Source organism: Idiotropiscis lumnitzeri, unplaced genomic scaffold (genome assembly GCF_059441095.1).
Source record: "Idiotropiscis lumnitzeri isolate Australia: NSW breed Sydney's pygmy pipehorse unplaced genomic scaffold, RoL_Ilum_1.0 HiC_scaffold_185, whole genome shotgun sequence".
In the NCBI taxonomy this organism is placed as follows: Eukaryota; Metazoa; Chordata; class Actinopteri; order Syngnathiformes; family Syngnathidae; genus Idiotropiscis; species Idiotropiscis lumnitzeri.
In genome coordinates this window covers 294,346-315,177 of record NW_028283723.1, presented here as the reverse complement: position 1 = coordinate 315,177, position 20,832 = coordinate 294,346, and positions in this window count along the sequence as shown.

Genomic DNA, 20,832 nt, shown 5'->3' with positions numbered 1-20,832 from the left:
GTTAGACGGCCGGCGTGCGCCGAAGAAGAGCGTGGGCGAAGAGGAGAGTGGACGAAGAGAGCACGTTCCCCCGGACACGATCGGTGGCGACGTTTCGCGCGGTTCGGACCGTACCAGAGCTCCGGCCGGCGTGCGTGGCAGTTAAGCCGTAGAGGAGCACCTTCCCCGGGCACGGGCGGTGCCAAGCGGCCCCTAAGTTTAACCGAATGGAAGCTCCGGAGGAGGAGGGCATGCTCGCGTCACAGTAAGCCGAAGAGGAGCACCTTCCCCGGGCACGGGCGGTTCCAAGCGGCCCCTAAGTTTAACCGAATGGAAGCTCCGCAGGAGGAGGGCATGCTCGCGTCACAGTAAGCCGAAGAGGAGCACCTTCCCCGGGCACGGGCGGTGCCAAGCGGCCCCTAAGTTTAACCGAATGGAAGCTCCGGGGGAGGAGGGCGGGCGTGTGTCACAGTGAAGCCGAATTGGAGCACCTCTTCTGCCCGGGCACGAGCGGAGCGCGAGGCTGTCAGTTATGAATGAATAAATGAATGAATAAATAAAGAATGCCACCTTTCATTTCACAGGGCACACCGGACGGCGTACCAGCAGGTAAAAGTCGGAGTAATTAAATAAATACAAAAAGAATGGTTGGGGAATAAAAAAATAATAAGTTTTAATAATAATTTGTTTTTTTTGTTATAACATGAATTTCACTCTCTGTCTCTCTCTCTCCCCCCGTATATATATATATATATATATATATATATATATATATATATATATATATATATTTATATATTTATTATATATATTGTATATTTTTTTTAAGCATTTTTGAAGGTGCGCCGCTACTTCGCGGATTTTCAGTTTTTGCGGGTGGTCTCGGTCCCCATTAACCGCGATAACCGAGGGTTCACTGTACTCCATAAAATTTACAAAAAGCGAGGTGAAACACTCAACCAGGGCTGCTTTTTTGAACATTTCTCGAGGGCCATGGCGAGCCATTTCAAAAAAGCTGCACAACTAACGTATAAAATATTGATAAATTTGCTCGGCCTGATGTGTGTGTAAAGTTTCACGAGTTGTCGTTCATATTTAGAACCTCATAATCAGCTTTGTTTTATTGCCGAACAGTGCAATGCCACTCCCACAACTTTTCATGAAAAAGGACGAATTTCGTATTGTGACATCCTCATGGCCGAAACAGTCATCCGAGCATATATGAGGGCGACCTTGTTGAGTTGCACGGAGAAAAACATCCAAGAAAATAACTTGTATTAGCTTTTACCAGTTGGTGGCGCTACTACTACGATGAAAAATAAGTTGGTAGATGTCTTCAGGGCTTAAGTATCCTCAAATGTGTGCAACTTCGAGAAGATAGGATCACCTGAGTCATGTTGCAGGAGCTTTTGTTGCCACAGAGTACAATCGGACTTTTCAGCACCGTAATAGCCACGCCTTTTGCCAAAACGTCACAAAATTCGGCAGAGAGTAAGATCATTGTCTTGAGTCTTTTCTGACTAATTTTCAGTCGGATTCGTCGAAAGGGCACCGTGCAGTACGTGAAAATTAAAATAAAAACAAATTTTTGATTCCACTTGGCGGCACTGTGTGTATAACAAAATAATAACATTAAGATGTCTTCAGGTCGGGACGTTTTATTTACAGGTGAAGGTTTGGATTTTTAGGAGCATGTGCAGGGGAGTTATTAAGCATTCATTTATTTGTATTAGGTTCATTTTGTCTTCTTATTATTGATATTTGACTGATTCATTAAAAGCAGACAATTATGTTTTAGGTTAATTTTTTACCTGACATGTTTCGGCGAGTCTTTCGCCTTCTTCAGAGTGTCGCATGATGGTGTCTTGAGACCCGTCTTTATCAGCTGATGTTCCATGAGGGTGTGACTTACCTGTCAAAAAAATGAAAAATCAGAGCAGTAAAAGAACAAGCACAACATGAACATTACAAATCAGCAATCACTGACCACTGCAAAAGGGAAAACCACATCATGGACCGGGAGAAGGGCAGGGTCATCCGCACCGAAGAGAACAAACAACAGCGCTGGATCAGAGAGGCCATTGAGATCTGCAAGCGAGGCATAAAAACCATGAACAGAGACAAGGGAGCCTTCATCCTCTCTACCACCTGGAGCAGCATTTTGGCGGAGTGAACGGACAGCGGGGGGCGTGACTTGCCTTCATTCTTGTGACAGGTAAGTCACGCCCTCATGGAACATCAGCTGATAAAGACGGGCCACAAGACACCATCATGTGACACTCTGAAGAAGGCGAAAGACTTTCGTATTGTGACATCCTCAAGGCCTAAACACTCATCCGAGCAAATGTAAGGTAGATTTTGTTAACCTGCCCGGAGAAAAAAATCAACGAAAATAATTTGTATTTGTTTTAACCAGTTGGTGGCGCTACCACTGCGATCAAAAATAAGTTGGCAGCCGTCTTCAGGGCCTGAATATCCTCAAATGTGAAAAATTTCGAGAAGATGGATCATCTGAATCATTTTGCAGGAACTTTTGTTGCCACGGAGAATAATCAGACTCTGCGGCACCGTAATAGCCACGCCCTTCGAAGGAAAGTCACAAAAATAGGGATAGAGTAAGATCAATGTCTTGAGTCTTTTCTAGCCAATTTTCAATCAGATTCGTTAAAAGGGCACCGTGCAGTACGTCAAAATGTAAAAAATGATATTGATTGGCGCAAGGTGTATAACTGAATATAAACATATAGATGTCTTCAGGTACAGACTCTTTATGTACATGTGAAGTTTTGGATTTTTAGCAGCATGTGCAGGAGAGTTATTAAGCATTTTGTCCATTGCGGCGAAGGAAATCTTAAGTGAAAACTTTGATGCCCCGCCCCCGTCATATAGTATTTCGGAAACAAAAAATTTTAGCCCCAGTGTTTGTGCCAGGTCTTCAGATGCTACAGACAGAATTTTAAGGCAATCAGATGAAGCCTTTAGGATCAGGGTGCAAAAGAATGACCCCTGTAAACATGCAAAAAAGGGCAAAAGTCGGACTTTCAAAAATTCATAACTCACTTCCTGTTCATATTAGACGTTAAAATATCAAATTTTTCGCCATGCCCGATGAGACTGCCAAGTTTGGTGAGTTTTTGTGCACGTTTCGGGGGTCAAAAATGCGATCGAACAATCGGAAAAATAATAATAATAATTTCTACAAAAACAATAGGGACTTCGCAGCGGTCGCTGCTCAGGCCCTAATAATAATAATAATAATAATAATAAAAGTAATAATATTTTCTCCAAAAACAATAGGGACCTCGCCGCGGTCGCTGCTCGGGCCCCAATAATAATTTCTACACAAAGTCCATTGTGGTGACCCGCCCCCTTTTAAGTAAATTCAAAATGGCCGACTTCCTGTAAAACCTAGCTCATTGCTCCAAGAGACTTTTTTGTAGGTCTTGGTCTTATACATACAGTGAACCCTCGCTACTTCGCGGTTCACCTTTCGCAGGTTCAGTGCTTCGCGGGTCTAAAAAATATTCAGGGGCATTGTAGTTTCGCCGAGCGGCACGACGGGGCGCTGGAGCGGTTAGACGGCCGGCGTGCGCCGAAGAAGAGCGTGGGCGAAGAGGAGAGTGGACGAAGAAGAGCACGTTCCCCCGGACACGATCGGTGGCGACGTTTCGCGCGGTTCGGACCGTACCAGAGCTCCGGCCAGCGTGCGTGGCAGTTAAGCCGTAGAGGAGCATCTTCCCCGGGCACGGGCGGTGCCAAGCGGCCCCTAAGTTTAACCGAATGGAAGCTCCGGAGGAGGAGGGCATGCTCGCGTCACAGTAAGCCGAAGAGGAGCACCTTCCCCGGGCACGGGCGGTTCCAAGCGGCCCCTAAGTTTAACCGAATGGAAGCTCCGGAGGAGGAGGGCATGCTCGCGTCACAGTAAGCCGAAGAGGAGCACCTACCCCGGGCACGGGCGGTGCCAAGCGGCCCCTAAGTTTAACCGAATGGAAGCTCCGGACGGAGGAGGACGGGCGTGTGTCACAGTTAAGCCAAATTGGAGCACCTCTTCTGCCCGGGCACGAGCGGAGCGCGAGGCTGTCAGTTATGAATGAATAAATGAATAAATAAATAAAGAATGCCACCTTTCATTTCACAGGGCACACCGGACGGCGTACCAGCAGGTAAAAGTCGGAGTAATTAAATAAATACAAAAAGAATGGCTGGGGAATAAAAAAATAATACGTTTTAATAATAATTTGTTTTTTTTGTTATAACATGAATTTCACTCTCTCTCTCTCTCTCTCCCCCCGTATATATATATATATATATATATATATATATATATATATATATATTTATATATTTATTATATATTTTTTTTAAGCATTTTTGAAGGTGCGCCGCTACTTCGCGGATTTTCAGTTTTCGCGGGTGGTCTCGGTCCCCATTAACCGCGATAACCGAGGGTTCACTGTACTCCATAAAATTTACAAAAAGCGAGGTGAAACACTCAACCAGAGCTGCTTTTTTTTAACATTTCTCGAGGGCCATGGCGAGCCATTTCAAAAAAGCTGCACAACTAACGTATAAAATATTGATAAATTTGCTCGGCCTGATGTGTGTGTAAAGTTTTACGAGTTGTCGTTCATATTTAGAACCTCATAATCAGCTTTGTTTTATTGCCGAACAGTGCAATGCCACTCCCACAACTTTTCACGAAAAATCACGAATTTCGTATTGTGACATCCTCATGGCCGAAACAGTCATCCGAGCATATATGAGGGCGACCTTGTTGAGTTGCACGGAGAAAAACATCCAAGAAAATAACTTGTATTAGCTTTTACCAGTTGGTGGCGCTACTACTACGATATAAAATAAGTTGGTAGATGTCTTCAGGGCTGAAGTATCCTCAAATGTGTACAACTTCGAGAAGATAGGATGATCTGAGTCATGTTGCCGGAGCTTTTGTTGCCACAGAGTACAATCGGACTTTTCAGCACCTTAATAGCCACGCCTTTTGCCAAAACGTCACAAAATTCGGCAGAGAGTAAGATCATTGTCTTGAGTCTTTTCTGACTAATTTTCAGTCGGATTCGTCAAAAGGGCACCGTGCAGTACGTGAAAATTAAAATAAAAACAAATTTTTGATTCCACTTGGCGGCACTGTGTGTATAACAAAATAATAACATTAAGATGTCTTCAGGTCGGGACGTTTTATTTACAGGTGAAGGTTTGGATTTTTAGGAGCATGTGCAGGGGAGTTATTAAGCATTCATTTATTTGTATTAGGTTCATTTTGTCTTCTTATTATTGATATTTGACTGATTCATTAAAAGCAGACAATTATGTTTTAGGTTAATTTTTTACCTGACATGTTTCGGCGAGTCTTTCGCCTTCTTCAGAGTGTCGCATGATGTTGTCTTGAGACCCGTCTTTATCAGCTGATGTTCCATGAGGGTGTGACTTACCTGTCAAAAAAATGAAAAATCAGAGCAGTAAAAGAACAAGCACAACATGAACATTACAAATCAGCAATCACTGACCACTGCAAAAGGGAAAACCACATCATGGACCGGGAGAAGGGCAGGGTCATCCGCACAGAAGAGAACAAACAACAGCGCTGGATCAGAGAGGCCATTGAGATCTGCAAGCGAGGCATAAAAACCATGAACAGAGACAAGGGAGCCTTCATCCTCTCTACCACCTGGACCAGCATCTTGGCGGAGTGAACGGACAGCGGGGGGCGTGACTTGCCTTCATTCTTGTGACAGGTAAGTCACGCCCTCATGGAACATCAGCTGATAAAGGCGGGTCACAAGACACCATCATGTGACACTCTGAAGAAGGCGAAAGACTTTCGTATTGTGACATGCTCAAGGCCTAAACACTCATCCGAGCAAATATAAGGTAGATTTTGTTAACATGCCCGGAGAAAAACATCAACGAAAATAATTTATATTTGTTTTAACCAGTTGGTGGCGCTACCACTGCGATCAAAAATAAGTTGGCAGCCGTCTTCAGGGCCTGAATATCCTCAAATGTGAAAAATTTCGAGAAGATGGATCATCTGAATCATTTTGCAGGAACTTTTGTTGCCACGGAGAATAATCAGACTCTGCGGCACCGTAATAGCCACGCCCTTCGAAGGAAAGTCACAAAAATAGGGATAGAGTAAGATCAATGTCTTGAGTCTTTTCTAGCCAATTTTCAATCAGATTCGTTACAAGGGCACCGTGCAGTACGTCAAAATGTAAAAAATGATATTGATTGGCGCAAGGTGTATAACTGAATATAAACATATAGATGTCTTCAGGTACAGACTCTTTATGTACATGTGAAGTTTTGGATTTTTAGCAGCATGTGCAGGAGAGTTATTAAGCATTTTGTCCATTGCGGCGAAGGAAATCTTAAGTGAAAACTTTGATGCCCCGCCCCCGTCATATAGTATTTCGGAAACAAAAAATTTTAGCCCCAGTGTTTGTCCCAGGTCTTCAGATGCTACAGACAGAATTTTAAGGCAATCAGATGAAGCCTTTAGGATCAGGGTGCAAAAGAATGACCCCTGTAAACATGCAAAAAAGGGCAAAAGTCGGACTTTCAAAAATTCATAACTCACTTCCTGTTCATATTAGACGTTAAAATATCAAATTTTTCGCCATGCCCGATGAGACTGCCAGGTTTGGTGAGTTTTTGTGCATGTTTCGGGGGTCAAAAATGCGATCGAACAATCGGAAAAATAATAATAATAATTTCTACAAAAACAATAGGGACTTCGCAGCGGTCGCTGCTCAGGCCCTAATAATAATAATAATAATAATAATAAAAGTAATAATATTTTCTACAAAAACAATAGGGACCTCGCCGCGGTCGCTGCTCGGGCCCCAATAATAATTTCTACACAAAGTCCATTGTGGTGACCCGCCCCCTTTTAAGTAAATTCAAAATGGCCGACTTCCTGTAAAACCTAGCTCATTGCTCCAAGAGACTTTTTTGTAGGTCTTGGTCTTATACATACAGTGAACCCTCGCTACTTCGCGGTTCACCTTTCGCAGGTTCAGTGCTTCGCGGGTCTAAAAAATATTCGGGGGCATTGTAGTTTCGCCGAGCGGCACGACGGGGCGCTGGAGCGGTTAGACGGCCGGCGTGCGCCGAAGAAGAGCGCGGGCGAAGAGGAGAGTGGACGAAGAAGAGCACGTTCCCCCGGACACGATCTGTGGCGACGTTTCGCGCGGTTCGGACCGTACCAGAGCTCCGGCCAGCGTGCGTGGCAGTTAAGCCGTAGAGGAGCACCTTCCCCGGGCACGGGCGGTGCCAAGCGGCCCCTAAGTTTAACCGAATGGAAGCTCCGGAGGAGGAGGGCATGCTCGCGTCACAGTAAGCCGAAGAGGAGCACCTTCCCCGGGCACGGGCGGTTCCAAGCGGCCCCTAAGTTTAACCGAATGGAAGCTCCGGAGGAGGAGGGCATGCTCGCGTCACAGTAAGCCGAAGAGGAGCACCTTCCCCGGGCATGGGCGGTGCCAAGCGGCCCCTAAGTTTAACCGAATGGAAGCTCCGGACGGAGGAGGACGGGCGTGTGTCACAGTTAAGCCAAATTGGAGCACCTCTTCTGCCCGGGCACGAGCGGAGCGCGAGGCTGTCAGTTATGAATGAATAAATGAATAAATAAATAAAGAATGCCACCTTTCATTTCACAGGGCACACCGGACGGCGTACCAGCAGGTAAAAGTCGGAGTAATTAAATAAATACAAAAAGAATGGCTGGGGAATAAAAAAATAATACGTTTTAATAATAATTTGGTTTTTTTGTTATAACATGAATTTCACTCTCTCTCTCCCCGTATATATATATATATATATATATATATATATATATTTATTATATATATTGTATATTTTTTTTAAGCATTTTTGAAGGTGCGCCGCTACTTCGCGGATTTTCAGTTTTCGCGGGTGGTCTCGGTCCCCATTAACCGCGATAACCGAGGGTTCACTGTACTCCATAAAATTTACAAAAAGCGAGGTGAAACACTCAACCAGAGCTGCTTTTTTTTAACATTTCTCGAGGGCCATGGCGAGCCATTTCAAAAAAGCTGCACAACTAACGTATAAAATATTGATAAATTTGCTCGGCCTGATGTGTGTGTAAAGTTTTACGAGTTGTCGTTCATATTTAGAACCTCATAATCAGCTTTGTTTTATTGCCGAACAGTGCAATGCCACTCCCACAACTTTTCACGAAAAATCACGAATTTCGTATTGTGACATCCTCATGGCCGAAACAGTCATCCGAGCATATATGAGGGCGACCTTGTTGAGTTGCACGGAGAAAAACATCCAAGAAAATAACTTGTATTAGCTTTTACCAGTTGGTGGCGCTACTACTACGATATAAAATAAGTTGGTAGATGTCTTCAGGGCTGAAGTATCCTCAAATGTGTACAACTTCGAGAAGATAGGATGATCTGAGTCATGTTGCCGGAGCTTTTGTTGCCACAGAGTACAATCGGACTTTTCAGCACCTTAATAGCCACGCCTTTTGCCAAAACGTCACAAAATTCGGCAGAGAGTAAGGTCATTGTCTTGAGTCTTTTCTGACTAATTTTCAGTCGGATTCGTCAAAAGGGCACCGTGCAGTACGTGAAAATTAAAATAAAAACAAATTTTTGATTCCACTTGGCGGCACTGTGTGTATAACAAAATAATAACATTAAGATGTCTTCAGGTCGGGACGTTTTATTTACAGGTGAAGGTTTGGATTTTTAGGAGCATGTGCAGGGGAGTTATTAAGCATTCATTTATTTGTATTAGGTTCATTTTGTCTTCTTATTATTGATATTTGACTGATTCATTAAAAGCAGACAATTATGTTTTAGGTTAATTTTTTACCTGACATGTTTCGGCGAGTCTTTCGCCTTCTTCAGAGTGTCGCATGATGGTGTCTTGAGACCCGTCTTTATCAGCTGATGTTCCATGAGGGTGTGACTTACCTGTCAAAAAAATGAAAAATCAGAGCAGTAAAAGAACAAGCACAACATGAACATTACAAATCAGCAATCACTGACCACTGCAAAAGGGAAAACCACATCATGGACCGGGAGAAGGGCAGGGTCATCCGCACCGAAGAGAACAAACAACAGCGCTGGATCAGAGAGGCCATTGAGATCTGCAAGCGAGGCATAAAAACCATGAACAGAGACAAGGGAGCCTTCATCCTCTCTACCACCTGGAGCAGCATTTTGGCGGAGTGAACGGACAGCGGGGGGCGTGACTTGCCTTCATTCTTGTGACAGGTAAGTCACGCCCTCATGGAACATCAGCTGATAAAGACGGGCCACAAGACACCATCATGTGACACTCTGAAGAAGGCGAAAGACTTTCGTATTGTGACATCCTCAAGGCCTAAACACTCATCCGAGCAAATGTAAGGTAGATTTTGTTAACCTGCCCGGAGAAAAAAATCAACGAAAATGATTTGTATTTGTTTTAACCAGTTGGTGGCGCTACCACTGCGATCAAAAATAAGTTGGCAGCCGTCTTCAGGGCCTGAATATCCTCAAATGTGAAAAATTTCGAGAAGATGGATCATCTGAATCATTTTGCAGGAACTTTTGTTGCCACGGAGAATAATCAGACTCTGCGGCACCGTAATAGCCACGCCCTTCGAAGGAAAGTCACAAAAATAGGGATAGAGTAAGATCAATGTCTTGAGTCTTTTCTAGCCAATTTTCAATCAGATTCGTTAAAAGGGCACCGTGCAGTACGTCAAAATGTAAAAAATGATATTGATTGGCGCAAGGTGTATAACTGAATATAAACATATAGATGTCTTCAGGTACAGACTCTTTATGTACATGTGAAGTTTTGGATTTTTAGCAGCATGTGCAGGAGAGTTATTAAGCATTTTGTCCATTGCGGCGAAGGAAATCTTAAGTGAAAACTTTGATGCCCCGCCCCCGTCATATAGTATTTCGGAAACAAAAAATTTTAGCCCCAGTGTTTGTGCCAGGTCTTCAGATGCTACAGACAGAATTTTAAGGCAATCAGATGAAGCCTTTAGGATCAGGGTGCAAAAGAATGACCCCTGTAAACATGCAAAAAAGGGCAAAAGTCGGACTTTCAAAAATTCATAACTCACTTCCTGTTCATATTAGACGTTAAAATATCAAATTTTTCGCCATGCCCGATGAGACTGCCAAGTTTGGTGAGTTTTTGTGCATGTTTCGGGGGTCAAAAATGCGATCGAACAATCGGAAAAATAATAATAATAATAATTTCTACAAAAACAATAGGGACTTCGCAGCGGTCGCTGCTCAGACCCTAATAATAATAATAATAATAATAATAAAAGTAATAATATCTTCTACAAAAACAATAGGGACCTCGCCGCGGTCGCTGCTCGGGCCCCAATAATAATTTCTACACAAAGTCCATTGTGGTGACCCGCCCCCTTTTCAGTAAATTCAAAATGGCCGACTTCCTGTAAAACCTAGCTCATTGCTCCAAGAGACTTTTTTTTAGGTCTTGGTCTTATACATACAGTGAACCCTCGCTACTTCGCGGTTCACCTTTCGCGGGTTCAGTGCTTCGCGGGTCTAAAAAATATTCGGGGGCATTGTAGTTTCGCCGAGCGGCACGACGGGGCGCTGGAGCGGTTAGACGGCCGGCGTGCGCCGAAGAAGAGCGTGGGCGAAGAGGAGAGTGGACGAAGAAGAGCACGTTCCCCCGGACACGATCGGTGGCGACGTTTCGCGCGGTTCGGACCGTACCAGAGCTCCGGCCAGCGTGCGTGGCAGTTAAGCCGTAGAGGAGCACCTTCCCCGGGCACGGGCAGTGCCAAGCGGCCCCTAAGTTTAACCGAATGGAAGCTCCGGAGGAGGAGGGCATGCTCGCGTCACAGTAAGCCGAAGAGGAGCACCTTCCCCGGGCACGGGCGGTTCCAAGCGGCCCCTAAGTTTAACCGAATGGAAGCTCCGGAGGAGGAGGGCATGCTCGCGTCACAGTAAGCCGAAGAGGAGCACCTTCCCCGGGCACGGGCGGTGCCAAGCGGCCCCTAAGTTTAACCGAATGGAAGCTCCGGGGGAGGAGGACGGGCGTGTGTCACAGTTAAGCCAAATTGGAGCACCTCTTCTGCCCGGGCACGAGCGGAGCGCGAGGCTGTCAGTTATGAATGAATAAATGAATAAATAAATAAAGAATGCCACCTTTCATTTCACAGGGCACACCGGACGGCGTACCAGCAGGTAAAAGTCGGAGTAATTAAATAAATACAAAAAGAATGGCTGGGGAATAAAAAAATAATACGTTTTAATAATAATTTGGTTTTTTTGTTATAACATGAATTTCACTCTCTCTCTCCCCGTATATATATATATATATATATATATATATATATATATATATATATATATATATATATATTTATTATATATATTGTATATTTTTTTTAAGCATTTTTGAAGGTGCGCCGCTACTTCGCGGATTTTCAGTTTTCGCGGGTGGTCTCGGTCCCCATTAACCGCGATAACCGAGGGTTCACTGTACTCCATAAAATTTACAAAAAGCGAGGTGAAACACTCAACCAGAGCTGCTTTTTTTTAACATTTCTCGAGGGCCATGGCGAGCCATTTCAAAAAAGCTGCACAACTAACGTATAAAATATTGATAAATTTGCTCGGCCTGATGTGTGTGTAAAGTTTTACGAGTTGTCGTTCATATTTAGAACCTCATAATCAGCTTTGTTTTATTGCCGAACAGTGCAATGCCACTCCCACAACTTTTCACGAAAAATCACGAATTTCGTATTGTGACATCCTCATGGCCGAAACAGTCATCCGAGCATATATGAGGGCGACCTTGTTGAGTTGCACGGAGAAAAACATCCAAGAAAATAACTTGTATTAGCTTTTACCAGTTGGTGGCGCTACTACTACGATATAAAATAAGTTGGTAGATGTCTTCAGGGCTGAAGTATCCTCAAATGTGTACAACTTCGAGAAGATAGGATGATCTGAGTCATGTTGCCGGAGCTTTTGTTGCCACAGAGTACAATCGGACTTTTCAGCACCTTAATAGCCACGCCTTTTGCCAAAACGTCACAAAATTCGGCAGAGAGTAAGATCATTGTCTTGAGTCTTTTCTGACTAATTTTCAGTCGGATTCGTCAAAAGGGCACCGTGCAGTACGTGAAAATTAAAATAAAAACAAATTTTTGATTCCACTTGGCGGCACTGTGTGTATAACAAAATAATAACATTAAGATGTCTTCAGGTCGGGACGTTTTATTTACAGGTGAAGGTTTGGATTTTTAGGAGCATGTGCAGGGGAGTTATTAAGCATTCATTTATTTGTATTAGGTTCATTTTGTCTTCTTATTATTGATATTTGACTGATTCATTAAAAGCAGACAATTATGTTTTAGGTTAATTTTTTACCTGACATGTTTCGGCGAGTCTTTCGCCTTCTTCAGAGTGTCGCATGATGGTGTCTTGAGACCCGTCTTTATCAGCTGATGTTCCATGAGGGTGTGACTTACCTGTCAAAAAAATGAAAAATCAGAGCAGTAAAAGAACAAGCACAACATGAACATTACAAATCAGCAATCACTGACCACTGCAAAAGGGAAAACCACATCATGGACCGGGAGAAGGGCAGGGTCATCCGCACCGAAGAGAACAAACAACAGCGCTGGATCAGAGAGGCCATTGAGATCTGCAAGCGAGGCATAAAAACCATGAACAGAGACAAGGGAGCCTTCATCCTCTCTACCACCTGGAGCAGCATTTTGGCGGAGTGAACGGACAGCGGGGGCGTGACTTGCCTTCATTCTTGTGACAGGTAAGTCACGCCCTCATGGAACATCAGCTGATAAAGACGGGCCACAAGACACCATCATGTGACACTCTGAAGAAGGCGAAAGACTTTCGTATTGTGACATCCTCAAGGCCTAAACACTCATCCGAGCAAATGTAAGGTAGATTTTGTTAACCTGCCCGGAGAAAAAAATCAACGAAAATGATTTGTATTTGTTTTAACCAGTTGGTGGCGCTACCACTGCGATCAAAAATAAGTTGGCAGCCGTCTTCAGGGCCTGAATATCCTCAAATGTGAAAAATTTCGAGAAGATGGATCATCTGAATCATTTTGCAGGAACTTTTGTTGCCACGGAGAATAATCAGACTCTGCGGCACCGTAATAGCCACGCCCTTCGAAGGAAAGTCACAAAAATAGGGATAGAGTAAGATCAATGTCTTGAGTCTTTTCTAGCCAATTTTCAATCAGATTCGTTAAAAGGGCACCGTGCAGTACGTCAAAATGTAAAAAATGATATTGATTGGCGCAAGGTGTATAACTGAATATAAACATATAGATGTCTTCAGGTACAGACTCTTTATGTACATGTGAAGTTTTGGATTTTTAGCAGCATGTGCAGGAGAGTTATTAAGCATTTTGTCCATTGCGGCGAAGGAAATCTTAAGTGAAAACTTTGATGCCCCGCCCCCGTCATATAGTATTTCGGAAACAAAAAATTTTAGCCCCAGTGTTTGTGCCAGGTCTTCAGATGCTACAGACAGAATTTTAAGGCAATCAGATGAAGCCTTTAGGATCAGGGTGCAAAAGAATGACCCCTGTAAACATGCAAAAAAGGGCAAAAGTCGGACTTTCAAAAATTCATAACTCACTTCCTGTTCATATTAGACGTTAAAATATCAAATTTTTCGCCATGCCCGATGAGACTGCCAAGTTTGGTGACTTTTTGTGCATGTTTCAGGGGTCAAAAATGCGATCGAACAATCGGAAAAATAATAATAATAATAATTTCAACAAAAACAATAGGGACTTCGCAGCGGTCGCTGCTCAGGCCCTAATAATAATAATAATAATAATAATAAAAGTAATAATATTTTCTACAAAAACAATAGGGACCTCGCCGCGGTCGCTGCTCGGGCCCCAATAATAATTTCTACACAAAGTCCATTGTGGTGACCCGCCCCCTTTTAAGTAAATTCAAAATGGCCGACTTCCTGTAAAACCTAGCTCATTGCTCCAAGAGACTTTTTTGTAGGTCTTGGTCTTATACATACAGTGAACCCTCGCTACTTCGCGGTTCACCTTTCGCGGGTTCAGTGCTTCGCGGGTCTAAAAAATATTCGGGCGCATTGTAGTTTCGCCGAGCGGCACGACGGGGCGCTGGAGCGGTTAGACGGCCGGCGTGCGCCGAAGAAGAGCGTGGGCGAAGAGGAGAGTGGACGAAGAAGAGCACGTTCCCCCGGACACGATCGGTGGCGACGTTTCGCGCGGTTCGGACCGTACCAGAGCTCCGGCCAGCGTGCGTGGCAGTTAAGCCGTAGAGGAGCACCTTCCCCGGGCACGGGCAGTGCCAAGCGGCCCCTAAGTTTAACCGAATGAAAGCTCCGGAGGAGGAGGGCATGCTCGCGTCACAGTAAGCCGAAGAGGAGCACCTTCCCCGGGCACGGGCGGTTCCAAGCGGCCCCTAAGTTTAACCGAATGGAAGCTCCGGAGGAGGAGGGCATGCTCGCGTCACAGTAAGCCGAAGAGGAGCACCTTCCCCGGGCACGGGCGGTGCCAAGCGGCCCCTAAGTTTAACCGAATGGAAGCTCCGGGGGAGGAGGACGGGCGTGTGTCACAGTTAAGCCAAATTGGAGCACCTCTTCTGCCCGGGCACGAGCGGAGCGCGAGGCTGTCAGTTATGAATGTATAAATGAATAAATAAATAAAGAATGCCACCTTTCATTTCACAGGGCACACCGGACGGCGTACCAGCAGGTAAAAGTCGGAGTAATTAAATAAATACAAAAAGAATGGCTGGGGAATAAAAAAATAATACGTTTTAATAATAATTTGTTTTTTTTGTTATAACATGAATTTCACTCTCTCTCTCCCCGTATATATATATATATATATATATATATATATATATATATATATATATATATATATATATTATTATATATATTGTATATTTTTTTTAAGCATTTTTGAAGGTGCGCCGCTACTTCGCGGATTTTCAGTTTTCGCGGGTGGTCTCGGTCCCCATTAACCGCGATAACCGAGGGTTCACTGTACTCCATAAAATTTACAAAAAGCGAGGTGAAACACTCAACCAGAGCTGCTTTTTTTTTAACATTTCTCGAGGGCCATGGCGAGCCATTTCAAAAAAGCTGCACAACTAACGTATAAAATATTGATAAATTTGCTCGGCCTGATGTGTGTGTAAAGTTTTACGAGTTGTCGTTCATATTTAGAACCTCATAATCAGCTTTGTTTTATTGCTGAACAGTGCAATGCCACTCCCACAACTTTTCACGAAAAATCACGAATTTCGTATTGTGACATCCTCATGGCCGAAACAGTCATCCGAGCATATATGAGGGCGACCTTGTTGAGTTGCACGGAGAAAAACATCCAAGAAAATAACTTGTATTAGCTTTTACCAGTTGGTGGCGCTACTACTACGATGTAAAATAAGTTGGTAGATGTCTTCAGGGCTGAAGTATCCTCAAATGTGTACAACTTCGAGAAGATAGGATCATCTGAGTCATGTTGCCGGAGCTTTTGTTGCCACAGAGTACAATCGGACTTTTCAGCACCTTAATAGCCACGCCTTTTGCCAAAACGTCACAAAATTCGGCAGAGAGTAAGATCATTGTCTTAAGTCTTTTCTGACTAATTTTCAGTCGGATTCGTCAAAAGGGCACCATGCAGTACGTGAAAATTAAAATAAAAACAAATTTTTGATTCCACTTGGCGGCACTGTGTGTATAACAAAATAATAACATTAAGATGTCTTCAGGTCGGGACGTTTTATTTACAGGTGAAGGTTTGGATTTTTAGGAGCATGTGCAGGGGAGTTATTAAGCATTCATTTATTTGTATTAGGTTCATTTTGTCTTCTTATTATTGATATTTGACTGATTCATTAAAAGCAGACAATTATGTTTTAGGTTAATTTTTTACCTTACATGTTTCGGCGAGTCTTTCGCCTTCTTCAGAGTGTCGCATGATGGTGTCTTGAGCTGATGTTCCATGAGGGTGTGACTTACCTGTCAAAAAAATGAAAAAATCAGAGCAGTAAAAGAACAAGCACAACATGAACATTACAAATCAGCAATCACTGACCACTGCAAAAGGGAAAACCACATCATGGACCGGGAGAAGGGCAGGGTCATCCGCACAGAAGAGAACAAACAACAGCGCTGGATCAGAGAGGCCATTGAGATCTGCAAGCGAGGCATAAAAACCATGAACAGAGACAAGGGAGCCTTCATCCTCTCTACCACCTGGACCAGCATCTTGGCGGAGTGAACGGACAGCGGGGGGCGTGACTTGCCTTCATTCTTGTGACAGGTAAGTCACGCCCTCATGGAACATCAGCTGATAAAGACGGGTCACAAGACACCATCATGTGACACTCTGAAGAAGGCGAAAGACTTTCGTATTGTGACATGCTCAAGGCCTAAACACTCATCCGAGCAAATATAAGGTAGATTTTGTTAACCTGCCCGGAGAAAAACATCAACGAAAATAATTTGTATTTGTTTTAACCAGTTGGTGGCGCTACCACTGCGATCAAAAATAAGTTGGCAGCCGTCTTCAGGGCCTGAATATCCTCAAATGTGAAAGATTTCCAGAAGATGGATCATCTGAATCATTTTGCAGGAACTTTTGTTGCCACGGAGAATAATCAGACTCTGCGGCACCGTAATAGCCACGCCCTTTGAAGGAAAGTCATAAAAATAGGGATAGAGTAAGATCAATGTCTTGAGTCTTTTCTAGCCAATTTTCAGTCGGATTCGTTAAAAGGGCACCGTGCAGTACGTCAAAATGTAAAAAATGATATTGATTGGCGCAAGGTGTATAACTGAATATAAACATATAGATGTCTTCAGGTACCGACTCTTTATGTACATGTGAAGTTTTGGATTTTTAGCAGCACGGGCAGGAGAGTTATTAAGCATTTTGTCCATTGCGGCGAAGGAAATCTTAAGTGAAAACTTTGAAGCCCCGCCCCCGTCATATAGTATTTCGGAAACAAAAAATTTTAGCCCCAGTGTTTGTCCCAGGTCTTAAGATGCTCCAGACAGAACTTTAAGGCAATCAGATGAAGCCTTTAGGATCAGGGTGCAAAAGAATGACCCCTGTAAACATGCAAAAAAGGGCAAAAGTCGGACTTTCAAAAATTCATAACTCACTTCCTGTTCATATTAGACGTTAAAAAATATCAAATTTTTCGCCATGCCCGATGAGACTGCCAAGTTTGGTGAGTTTTTGTGCATGTTTCGGGGGTCAAAAATGCGATCGAACAATCGGAAAAATAATAATAATAATAATTTCTACAAAAACAATAGGGACTTCGCAGCGGTCGCTGCTCAGGCCCTAATAATAATAATAATAATAATAATAATAATAATAAAAGTAATAATATTTTCTACAAAAACAATAGGGACCTCGCCGCGGTCGCTGCTCGGGCCCCAATAATAATTTCTACACAAAGTCCATTGTGGAGACCCGCCCCCTTTTAAGTAAATTCAAAATGGCCGACTTCCTGTAAAACCTAGCTCATTGCTCCAAGAGACTTTTTTGTAGGTCTTGGTCTTATACATACAGTGAACCCTCGCTACTTCGAGGTTCACCTTTCGCGGGTTCAGTGCTTCGCGGGTCTAAAAAATATTCGGGGGCATTGTAGTTTCGCCGAGCGGCACGACGGGGCGCTGGAGCGGTTAGACGGCCGGCGTGCGCCGAAGAAGAGCGTGGGCGAAGAGGAGAGTGGACGAAGAAGAGCACGTTCTCCCGGACACGATCGGTGGCGACGTTTCGCGCGGTTCGGACCGTACCAGAGCTCCGGCCGGCGTGCGTGGCAGTTAAGCCGTAGAGGAGCACCTTCCCCGGGCACGGGCGGTTCCAAGCGGCCCCTGAGTTTAACCGAATGGAAGCTCCGGAGGAGGAGGGCATGCTCGCGTCACAGTAAGCCGAAGAGGAGCACCTTCCCCGGGCACGGGCGGTTCCAAGCGGCCCCTAAGTTTAACCGAATGGAAGCTCCGGAGGAGGAGGGCATGCTCGCGTCACAGTAAGCCGAAGAGGAGCACCTTCCCCGGGCACGGGCGGTGCCAAGCGGCCCCTAAGTTTAACCGAATGGAAGCTCCGGGGGAGGAGGGCGGGCGTGTGTCACAGTTAAGCCGAATTGGAGCACCTCTTCTGCCGGGCACAAGCGGAGCGCGAGGCTGTCAGTTATGAATGAATAAATGAATAAATAAATAAAGAATGCCACCTTTCATTTCACAGGGCACACCGGACGGCGTACCAGCAGGTAAAAGTCGGAGTAATTAAATAAATACAAAAAGAATGGTTGGGGAATAAAAAAATAATAAGTTTTAATAATAATTTGTTTTTTTTGTTATAACATGAATTTCACTCTCTCTCTCTCTCTCTCCCCCCGTATATATATATATATATATATATATATATATATATATATATATATATATATATTTATATATTTATTATATATTTTTTTTAAGCATTTTTGAAGGTGCGCCGCTACTTCGCGGATTTTCAGTTTTCGCGGGTGGTCTCGGTCCCCATTAACCGCGATAACCGAGGGTTCACTGTACTCCATAAAATTTACAAAAAGCGAGGTGAAACACTCAACCAGGGCTGCTTTTTTGAACATTTCTCGAGGGCCATGGCGAGCCATTTCAAAAAAGCTGCACAACTAACGTATAAAATATTGATAAATTTGCTCGGCCTGATGTGTGTGTAAAGTTTCACGAGTTGTCGTTCATATTTAGAACCTCATAATCAGCTTTGTTTTATTGCCGAACAGTGCAATGCCACTCCCACAACTTTTCATGAAAAAGGACGAATTTCGTATTGTGACATCCTCATGGCCGAAACAGTCATCCGAGCATATATGAGGGCGACCTTGTTGAGTTGCACGGAGAAAAACATCCAAGAAAATAACTTGTATTAGCTTTTACCAGTTGGGGGCGCTACTACTACGATGAAAAATAAGTTGGTAGATGTCTTCAGGGCTGAAGTATCCTCAAATGTGTGCAACTTCGAGAAGATAGGATCATCTGAGTCATGTTGCTGGAGCTTTTGTTGCCACAGAGTACAATCGGACTTTTCAGCACCGTAATAGCCACGCCTTTTGCCAAAACGTCACAAAATTCGGCAGAGAGTAAGATCATTGTCTTGAGTCTTTTCTGACTAATTTTCAGTCGGATTCGTCGAAAGGGCACCGTGCAGTACGTGACAATTAAAATAAAAACAAATTTTTGATTCCACTTGGCGGCACTGTGTGTATAACAAAATAATAACATTAAGATGTCTTCAGGTCGGGACGTTTTATTTACAGGTGAAGGTTTGGATTTTTAGGAGCATGTGCAGGGGAGTTATTAAGCATTCATTTATTTGTATTAGGTTCATTTTGTCTTCTTATTATTGATATTTGACTGATTCATTAAAAGCAGACAATTATGTTTTAGGTTAATTTTTTACCTGACATGTTTCGGCGAGTCTTTCGCCTACTTCAGAGTGTCGCATGATGGTGTCTTGAGCTGATGTTCCATGAGGGTGTGACTTACCTGTCAAAAAAATGAAAAAAATCAGAGCAGTAAAAGAACAAGCACAACATGAACATTACAAATCAGCAATCACTGACCACTGCAAAAGGGAAAACCACATCATGGACCGGGAGAAGGGCAGGGTCATCCGCACAGAAGAGAACAAACAACAGCGCTGGATCAGAGAGGCCATTGAGATCTGCAAGCGAGGCATAAAAACCATGAACAGAGACAAGGGAGCCTTCATCCTCTCTACCACCTGGACCAGCATCTTGGCGGAGTGAACGGACAGCGGGGGGCGTGACTTGCCTTCATTCTTGTGACAGGTAAGTCACGCCCTCATGGAACATCAGCTGATAAAGGCGGGTCACAAGACACCATCATGTGACACTCTGAAGAAGGCGAAAGACTTTCGTATTGTGACATGCTCAAGGCCTAAACACTCATCCGAGCAAATATAAGGTAGATTTTGTTAACATGCCCGGAGAAAAACATCAACGAAAATAATTTATATTTGTTTTAACCAGTTGGTGGCGCTACCACTGCGATCAAAAATAAGTTGGCAGCCGGCCTGAATATCCTCAAATGTGAAAAATTTCGAGAAGATGGATCATCTGAATCATTTTGCAGGAACTTTTGTTGCCACGGAGAATAATCAGACTCTGCGGCACCGTAATAGCCACGCCCTTCGAAGGAAAGTCACAAAAATAGGGATAGAGTAAGATCAATGTCTTGAGTCTTTTCTAGCCAATTTTCAATCAGATTCGTTAAAAGGGCACCGTGCAGTACGTCAAAATGTAAAAAATGATATTGATTGGCGCAAGGTGTATAACTGAATATAAACATATAGATGTCTTCAGGTACAGACTCTTTATGTACATGTGAAGTTTTGGATTTTTAGCAGCATGTGCAGGAGAGTTATTAAGCATTTTGTCCATTGCGGCGAAGGAAATCTTAAGTGAAAACTTTGATGCCCCGCCCCCGTCATATAGTATTTCGGAAACAAAAAATTTTAGCCCCAGTGTTTGTCCCAGGTCTTCAGATGCTACAGACAGAATTTTAAGGCAATCAGATGAAGCCTTTAGGATCAGGGTGCAAAAGAATGACCCCTGTAAACATGCAAAAAAGGGCAAAAGTCGGACTTTCAAAAATTCATAACTCACTTCCTGTTCATATTAGACGTTAAAATATCAAATTTTTCGCCATGCCCGATGAGACTGCCAGGTTTGGTGAGTTTTTGTGCATGTTTCGGGGGTCAAAAATGCGATCGAACAATCGGAAAAATAAT